Genomic DNA, 8,714 nt, shown 5'->3' on the forward strand with positions numbered 1-8,714 from the left:
GAAGCGACTGGGATCAACAGCAACTCAGCCACCAAGTGATAGGCCACGTAAAATGAAAGAGCGGGGTCAGTGGATGCTGAGGCGCACAGTGCGCAGAGGTCGCTGACTTTCTGCAGAGTTGATTGCTACAGACCTCCAAACTTCATGTGGCCTTCAGATTAGCTCAAGTGCAATGCGTAGAGAGCTTTTGGACAATTCCATGCTCCCAACTTTGTAGGGACATTTTGGGGATGGTCCCTTCCTGTTCCAACATGACTGTGCACCAGTGCACAAAGCAAGGTCCATGAAGACATGGATGGGAGAGTTTGGTGTGGATGAACTTGAATGGCCTGCACAGAGTCCTAACCTCAACCCCATAGATCACCTTTGGGATGAATTAGAGTAGAGACTGAGAGCCAGGCCTTCTCGTCCAACATCAGTGTGTGACCTCACAAATGCACTTCTGGAGGAATGGTCAAAAATTCCCATAAACACACTCCTAACCCTTGTGGAAAGCCTTCACAGAAGAATTGAAGCTGTTATAGCTGCAATGGATGGACCAATGTCATATTAAACCCTATGGATTAAGAATGGGATGTCACTTAAGTTCACATGCGAGTCAAGGCAGGTGAGCGAATACTTTTGGCAATATGGTGTATGTCTTTACTGTACAATAAAAACTTTGTCAAGGTAAATATTTTTGGGTTCTACAGTGTGCAATTTTCATGCAGCCATAAAAGCAGACATGCATTTAGAATAATCTCATAACATTAAAACAGTAGTATACGGCTCTTTGCTCAGCTGTATAATATGTGTAATCATAACCACATGGAATAAGACAGCATGAGTGAGGCATCAGGGCTCATCTGTGCTGCCACCTGGTGTTCATTAAGATTAAGTTCAACAGCATCAACAGAGAGAAACATCAATGTATTGTTCATGTTTTTAACAATTATCTGATGAAATAACTTGCTGTATTTTATACTTTAACCTGGCTACTGTCTGATATTAGGGGGGAAAACCGCTTGTTAAGATTCGGGAAATATGACTGTTTAAGCTAAAATAACATAAATTAAATATGGCTTCCACATGGATGCAGAGAAACAGCGTTATATTGATGGTCACTGAGCTTGCAGGTATATACATCCATCCAGGGAGTCTATGGACAGGACAACAGCAGGACTGCCGAAATGTCCTTTTCCCCTTCATAATACTGCTGAATATACAGAAAACTGCCTTAGTTTTATCCAATCAGAGCCCTGAAATAAATACTAACAGTGTGACATGTATCTGGACTGTGGTTTTACATGAAATATCATAAAGTTTCTTCATATGGAGATCAATCTGAGCTACTGTATGGAAACCAAGTTTCACTTCTCCAAAATGACAAACAGAATCTGACAGGGTGCCCTACCTGACCCTCTCTAACTGACTTGTTTGTAAAGAGTATCCTCATTATTTGTGTATTTGCGTAAATGCGTGCCACATTATAAACCCATGAATGTCCAAGCATGTGTGAGTGTATATATAAGCTCCACATGTGATAACATTCTCCCATTTCTTCTGTTGGAAATATTTATGCTAAATCCTCATTTGAGCGTGCAGTTCAAACAGAGCGGGTCCGGTGTTCTTTCCTCTTTTTCCAGACACGGTCAGCCTCCGGGGGGCCTTCCCGTACAACACCAGGCATTGTGAGTGCAGCCCAGTCTCCCCCCCGCTTCCCTTGTGCTCCTTTGCCCCAGTGTGCAGTGTGTTTATGTCAACCTGATATCCATTTTCAATCAGCACTCCTGTAGCTCAGAGGTATTTATTTTTAGCAAGCGAGGAACACTTTCATGAGAGCTGTGATATGTAAATAATTGTGATCTATCACAGGTGTAGCGTCGCCCACAGAGAGGACAAACTTTTTCATGATGTTTGAAAAGAAAAAGATGAAAAGGAATGAGGCGATTGGCAGCACTCTGAGCTCAGGAGTATTTATGGAAACTAATTTAAACAGAAACTCAAAGCATTGTCATAGAGCAGGATGTTACTTTAACTCAGACTTTCAGCTGTAAATATTTCTAGTCATTCAAATCCAGTCTGATTGTGTTGATATTAAAGTGATCATTCTGTGACGGCATGCCTGGATTTATCAGAGGTAGCTTGGAATATATGCACATGAGCACACTTAAAAGCATCTACTCTTTCGACTGCCAACTATTTAATGCAACAATATGGAACTTTTCCTCTTGAAACAGTGGTTCCAAAGTCACTCTAACCGTACAGCAGTTCTCAACATGGAGTAGGGTATCTATCTCATCACAGCAGAGTGCCTAAGTCGCCTGCTTTCAGCACTACAACTCTGCCCTGTAACACTATATTGCCAAAAGTATTCACTCACCCATCCAAACAATCAAAATCAGCTGTTCCAATCACTTCCGTGGACACAGGTGTATAAAATCAAGCACCTAGACATGCAGACTGTTTCTACAAACATTTGTGAAAGAATGGGTCACTCTCAGGAACTCAGTGAATTCCAGCGTGGTACTGTGATAGGATGCCACCTGTGCAACAAGTCCAGTCGGGAAATTTCCTTGCTCCTGAATATTCCACTTTCAACTGTCAGTGGTATTATAACAAAGTGGAAGCGATTGGGAACAACAGCAACTCAGCCACGAAGTGATAGGCCACGTAAACTGAGAGAGAGGGGTCAGTGGATGCTGAGGTGCATAGTGCGCCAGCTCACTGCAGACCTCCAAACTTCATGTGGCCTTCAGATTAGCTCAGGAACAGTGCGTAGACAGCTTCATGGAATGGGTTTCCAAGGCTGAGCAGCTGCATCCAAGCCATACATCACCAAGTGCAATGAAACCGTTGGATACAGTGGTGTAAAGCACGCTGCCACTGCACTGAAGACGCGTTTTCTAGAGTGACGGATTGCGCTTCTCCATCTTGCAATCTGATGGACCAGTCTGGGTTTGGCGGTTGCCAGGAGAACGGTACTTGTCTGACTGCATTGTGCCAAGTGCAAAGTTTGGTGGAGAGGGGATTATGGTGTGGTCTTGTTTTTCAGGAGCTGGGCTTGGCCCCTTAGTTCCAGTGAAAGGAACTCTGAATGCTTCAGCATACCAAGAGATTTTGGACAATTCCATGCTCCCAACTTTGTGGGAACATTTTGGGGATGGCCCCTTCCTGTTCCAACATGACTGTGCATCAGTGCACAAAGCAAAGTCCATAAAGACATGGATGAGAGAGTTTGGTTGGATGAACTAGACTGACCTGCACAGAGTCCTAACCTCAACCCCATAGATCACCTTTGGGATGAATTAGAGCGGGGACTGAGAGCCAGGCCTTCTTGTCCAACATCAGTGTGTGACCTCACAAATGTGCTTCTGGAGGAATGGTCAAAAATTCCCATAAACACACTCCTAACCCTTGTGGAAAGCCTTCCCAGAGGAGCTGAAGCTGTTATAGCTGCAACGGTTGGACCGACTTCATATTAAACCCTATGGATTAAGAATGGGCTGTCACTTACGTTCACATGCGAGTCAAGGCAGGTGAGCGAATACTTTTGGCAGTATAGTGTATGTTGAAATACATAAGGCTTTAGTTCACATACCAGCCTTCAGCCAAAAAGAAGCCTGGGGAGCCAAGGGTCTTCCCCAATCTGTTGCCACAAAGTTGGAAGCATAGCATTGTCCAAAATGTCTTGGTAAGATTGGCCTTCACTGGAGAAAAGGGGTCTAGCCCAAACACTAAGAAACAACCCCTTAACATTATTACTCCTCCTTCAAACTTTACAGGTGGGACAGTGCATTCACTAGGCTTGTACACCTGACTGCCAAATAAAGGAGGTGTGATTCATCACTTCATAGCATGTTTCCACTGCTCCATAGTGCAGTGTCTGTGTGCTTTACACCACTTAATCCAACACTTGGCATTGGATTTGGTGATGTAAGTTTGCATGCAGCTGCTCAGTCATGGGATCCCATTCCATGAAGCTCACGCCACACAGTTTTAGTATTTACATTAATGCCAGTGGAAGTCCAGAACTCTCCAGCTCTGGAATCAGCAGAGTATTGCTGACTTTTACACACCATGCACCTCAGCAATAACCTGACACACCAGATGGATTTAGTTCACAACCTTCGATATACAGCATCTGGGAAAGGGCAGAGGCTTTGAAAAAAACTCAGAGTGTGATTGGATGAACATTCTTTCTGCCACATCTTTACGGGCCAATCAGAGCAACAAAACACGTGACGTAGCCATGGCCGAGGTGCACGTGCACAGCTACCGAGGAATAACGCAAACCATGGCGACTATAGACATGTCAGAAGTTCTGATAAAACTGTCGCTTTAGCAGCATCCACGCTAAGCTCTTCCGCCATTATTGCAACGGCCTCTTGTTGCTGCCTGCTTACGTCATGACTCTGCAGCACCTGAAAGTACTGCCCCTCGACGTTGATTGGTCCTATCACTTTCTAAGCGGGCCCAAAAACGGTTCAGAGGGGAGCTTTGCAAGATGGATTCACCAGTGAGAACCTTAGCAATGGTTGACCCTGCTCTGAGAATTTAGGTGGTCTTCTACTTGGTGGCTGAGTTGCTGTTGTTCCTAAATACTTCCATGTTCTAATAATATCACTTACAGCTGGCTGTGGAATATCCAGCAGTGATGAAATTCCATGAACTGTCTTATTTCAAAGGTGGCATCCATCACAGTACCACACTTAAAGTCACTGAGCTCTTCAGAACGACTCGTTTAGGATCACAAATCAACTTCTTTAACAACAAACTTCAATCATTTCTCATACCTGATTCACCCCCGATGATCGCAGGTTTAGCGTGATACGAAAGTGTTTGAGTGCATCTAAATAGGTGTGTTGTTTGATCATTTTTCCTGACATATCAACAGGAGATCTGTTATTGTTTTTAATGCACCTTCAAACAGACAGTGATGCTGCTCGAAAGGGACACACACAGATAATATTCATAGCAGATTGCAGCATATCAATATTAGTGTAATCAAACCAAAACTATGTTTCAGGCTTTCTTGCACATACTGTACATAAATCAAATCTCTGGTACCAGTGTTTCAGCTTCAAACTTTGCAAGACTGATCTGCCTGATGACTGACAAGAAATGTAGTTGATCCATCGGCTAAGATTAGGAGCCTGCAGTAAGCATAAGCAAGTAAATATATTTAGGTCTACTTTCTCACTAAAAATGTTTCCTAGAAGCCTCTGGAACAGCAAACAGGAAAATATTTAAAATCCAACAGTGGTCGATATCAGGCTCAAGAAACTCTACATTTCCATACACGCATGAGTGAATATGACACCGACTACAGTAAGCAATGTTGTGGCAACAAAAGCATGAACCACCATGGAGCAGAGAATACACACAAGGGAAATAGAGTCATCCGTGGTCAGACAATACAGGTTTTTCTTCTTCTCTGCATTTACGCAATCTTTGAGATGACTCAGCTGACACATCCTGAGATTTTTAAGTTCTGAGTCCTAACGGTGTCATGATAAATCAATAACAGCATCAATAAATGGCTGTAGTAGGGGTGTGGCTGTGGGCCATGCTAGAGGCTCACCCAGAAGTTTGGAGAGTAGAGTCCATGTTGGACCTGGACCACGGTTTATTGTGGATGTAGATGAAGTAACAAACGTCCCACAGTCCTCTCCTCTGATCCACACGACTCATTCTTTCCTTAACGCTGTGATTAAACCTCAGGGCCGCTGTGCTGACTCAGTGCCAGCTCTCTCCTCCCTTCAGGTCTGTCCTCACAAACCACAGCTGAGTCTGGCAGGGAAAGAAAGAACACTGTCTCTGCTGTTTCACAAATAAGACGACCATTCCACTGATAAAACACAGTAAATCATTTTACAAGGATGACCAACTGTTAACGCAGGAAATCTTTGATTTTTTACAGTCATACAACAGACTAGCTGCTATCAACATACAGAGTGTTTAATTGATGTTTCTGTGTATAAAAGAGTAAGTACAAATAGTACCAAACATTTTTTCTGAAGATTCAATAAATAAGAAAATCACCAAAGAGTTGATTTATTTCAGCAATTCAGTTCCAAAAAGGTAAACTCATATATTCGATAGATTCATTACACACAGACTGATATATTCAAAGTGTTTATTTCTTTTAGTTTTGTTGATTATGGCTAACAGATAATGAAAACCCCAAACTCAGTATCTCGGAAAATAAGAATATTGTTAAAATTTCAAAATTGGAGACTCATGGTGTCACACCCTAAACAGCTAATGAACTCCAAACACCTGCCAAAGTTTCCTGAGCCTCTAAATGGTCTCTCAGTCTGGATCAGTCACCTAAACAATCATGGGGAAGACTGCAGACTTGGCAGATGTCTAGAAGACAGTCATTGACACCCTGCACTCGGAGGGTAAGACACAGAAGGTCATTGCTAAAGAAGCTGGTTGTTCACAGAGTGCTGTATCCAAGCACATTAATGGAAAGTTGAATGGAAGGAAAAAAACTTGGTAAAAAAAAAAAAAGGTGCTCAAGCAACAGGGATAACTGTAGCTTTGAGAGGATTGTGAAATGAAGCCCATTCAAGGATTTGAGGGAGCTTCACAAGGAGTGGACTGCAGCTGGAGACTGTGCTTCAAGAGCTACTACGCACAGACAAAAGTCCTCTTTTCAGATGAAAGTAAATTATGCACGTTATTTGGAAATCAAGGTCCCAGAGTCTGGAGGAAGAGTGAAGAGGCACAGAATCCACGTTGCTTGAAGTCCAGTGTGAAGTTTCCACAGTCAGTGATGATGTGGGCTGCCATGGCATCTGCTGGTGTTGGTCCACTGTGTTTTCTGAAGTCCACAGTCAACGCAGCCATCTACCAGGAAATATTAGAGCACTTCATGGTTCCTTCTGTTGACAAGCTTTATGGAGATGCTAATTTGATTTTCCAGCAGGACATGGCACCTGCCCACACTGCCAAAAGTACCAATACCTGGTTTAAGGACCATGGTGACCCTGCGCTTGATTTACCAGCAAACTGTCCTGACCTGAATCCCATAGAGAATCTATGGGGGATTGGGAAGAGGAAGATGAGAGACACCAGACCCAACAACACAGATGAGTTGAAGGCCGCTATCAAAACAACCTGGGCCTTACAACACCTCAGCAGTGCCACAGGCTGATCGTCTCCATGCCATGCTGCATAGCTGCAGTAATTAATGCAAAAGGAGCCCCAACCAAGTATTGAGTGCTGTACATGTTTATGCTTTTCAGTAGTTCAACAGCTCTGTTCTAAAAATCACTTTTTCATTGGTTTTAACCAATATCAAAATTTTCTGAGATACTGGGGGGGTACCGGATTTGCACGAGCTGTAAGGCATAATCATCAAAATTAAAAGAAATAAACACTTGAAATATATCAATCTGTATATAATGAATCTATATATGAGTTTCACTTTTTAAATGTAATAACTGAAATAAATCAACTTTTTGATGATGTTCTAATTTATTGAGATGCAAGTACATGTTTTGACAAACCATTGAATTGTGAGTCTAATTCTCTTAGAGACATTTATCACATAATGGCAGTGATGTCAGAAATAGGACCTATGCACCCCTCCAGAGCATGTAGGGCACCTCAATCCTGCAGGTTTGAACATACATAACACGGTCATGATGAATCAGTAAGATAGACACAGAGAGAACCAGCACACTGACACAACCTATGCAGATCTCAGATTAACTGAAACTAGCTAGAGGACTGGTCTTTAAAACAACCTTCAGCTAAATATTTGGACCACTGTACTTTGGTGATATACAGTGCCTATAAAAGTGTTCACTCCCTTGGATGTTTTACACTTTTATTGATTTTATAAATCAATCATAGTCAATATAATGTGGCTTTTTTTTGGCAAAAAAAAAAAGGTCTTTAATGGATCATTGAGTGTGGGGAATGTGTCTGAAGTGATTGTAGTACAAAGACACCTGTGTCTGGAAGGTCCAGTCACTGATTAATCAATATTCCTTGCTACCATTACACCATGGAGATAAAAGAACACTGAAGCAACTCAGAGAAAAGGTTATTGAATAGTATAAGTCAAAGTAGGGAGAAAAAAAAAACCCCACTGAACTTCCCCCAGAGTTCAGTTAAATCCATCATCAAGAAATGAAGGAATATGACACACGTGTAAATCTGCCTAGATCAGACCGTCCTCACAAACTGCCTGGGTTCTTCACCATTCAAAGCTTTATGGCACTGATCATCAACTGGCAGCCTGGGGGCCAAATCAGGCCCCCAAAAGCTTCCTGTCCGCCCCCGAAACATCATTAAATTCAGAAAAGGACGAAAAGAAGATTTTAAGAGTATCCTTTTGCTTTAAATGTCTGCAGCTGTTAAATCCATCCCACAAACATTTAACATTTAATCTGTTTTTACAGAAATTTACTGTAAATATGAGTCAATATTTAAAAAATGGTTAAGGTTGGCAGAAGTGTTGCAAAAATTGGCAGAAAAAAAGTTGTGAAAAGAGGTTAAATGTGTCACAAAATGGTAAAGGAGGAAAAAAGGGGCAAAAATTGGTTACAAATGCCAATAAATAATGTTAGAAAGTAAAGAAAAGGGGTTTAAAAGTGGCAAAAACAGAAGAAAAGTGACCAAATTTGATAATAGAGTGGCATAAAGGGGATAAAACATGCAGAAAAAATGGTTTAAAGGGGATTAAAATCTTTCAATAATTATTAAGAGGCAAAAAG

Source organism: Cheilinus undulatus, linkage group 11 (genome assembly GCF_018320785.1).
Source record: "Cheilinus undulatus linkage group 11, ASM1832078v1, whole genome shotgun sequence".
Lineage (NCBI taxonomy): Eukaryota > Metazoa > Chordata > Actinopteri > Labriformes > Labridae > Cheilinus > Cheilinus undulatus.